Raw genomic sequence first — 1156 nt, forward strand, 5'->3', positions numbered from 1 at the left:
TACGCAACAAACATAATTGCGACTGATTGCTGTTCATTTGCTCTTCGCAGGCATGTGCTCCGCCTACTTAGCTACGTAAGCACAACTCAGACCCTTCTCACAGCTATAATTGTGCTATTACCTCTTTCCCTATTTTCCCAACTTCACATACGTTCTTTGGGACACCAGTACTGCTGGAAGAAAGGATATTTCTGAGAAATAACTTAGCTACAGACTAGTGGATTGCTTCCTGAATGAATTTTCGCTCTGCAGCTGAGTGCGCACTGATTTCAGTCCCCCCAGATTAAAACCATGTGCAAGATTGATGCTCGAATCTGTGGTCTTTACCTTTCCTGGGCAGATACTCCATCGCGTGAGCTATTCAGAACGACTGATGACTGGCCCTTAAACCCCTGTTTCACCACTATCTCTTCTCCGGAAGTAGGACTGTGCAGGGGGTGTGGACTTGTTGATCGTGCTTGGATAGCTCACTCGCTACACTTGCCTAGCCCAGAGCACACAGTGGCCATGAAGGCTCTTTCTTTCATTGCACTAGTGTCGATTACCCGAAATGCGAATATCTTGGGCGCCCAATTTTTGGTAGCCGGGACTAAATTCGCGTTGTTCCGGTATAGTTTGTTTGTTCTCGAAGAGGAAATTTGTTTGCTTAAAGAGAGGAAGTTGGTTGTGTTGGCTGATCTAAAAGAGGAGCCTAGCTTGGCTTAGAAAAGAATCTCTGATCTAAAAGAAGAGACTGGTTTGTGTTAAATAAAGAAACTCGTTTTTTTTGAAGAATAATGTTTCTTTTAAATAGAGAGGCCATGTTCATTTCTGAAGAGAAGCCTTGTTGCTATTAGAAGAGGAGTTTGTTTGTTATACACAAGGGAAATCTTACTCGCTTTAGGAGTCTCTTTGCTATGGAAAAGGAGTCTTATTTGATTTTGAAGGGGAATTCCTTTTGTGTTTTGAAAAGGAATTCCTTTTTTGCTGTTTCGAGGAGGAACCGTGTATGTTATATTACGTTGAAGACCAATCTTATAGGATACGCTTTAACAAAACGTTAAGGAACATAGCACGAGAAGTTTGACATAGAAGGCAGTCCCGGGGAGAAACAGGATAGGCTGTAAGAGGAAACGAGAGGAAAAAAATTAATAGAACACTTCCCAGCGAAAGACAA

The 1156-nt window shown here is 42.3% G+C and overlaps 1 pseudogene; it reads left to right on the forward strand.

Annotated features, from left to right (window-relative positions):
• The first annotated feature begins 476 nt into the window (after positions 1-476).
• Positions 477-610, forward strand: LOC124790902 (annotated as a pseudogene).
• The last annotated feature ends 546 nt before the right edge of the window (positions 611-1156 follow it).

This window comes from Schistocerca piceifrons, chromosome 3 (genome assembly GCF_021461385.2).
Source record: "Schistocerca piceifrons isolate TAMUIC-IGC-003096 chromosome 3, iqSchPice1.1, whole genome shotgun sequence".
In the NCBI taxonomy this organism is placed as follows: domain Eukaryota; kingdom Metazoa; phylum Arthropoda; class Insecta; order Orthoptera; family Acrididae; genus Schistocerca; species Schistocerca piceifrons.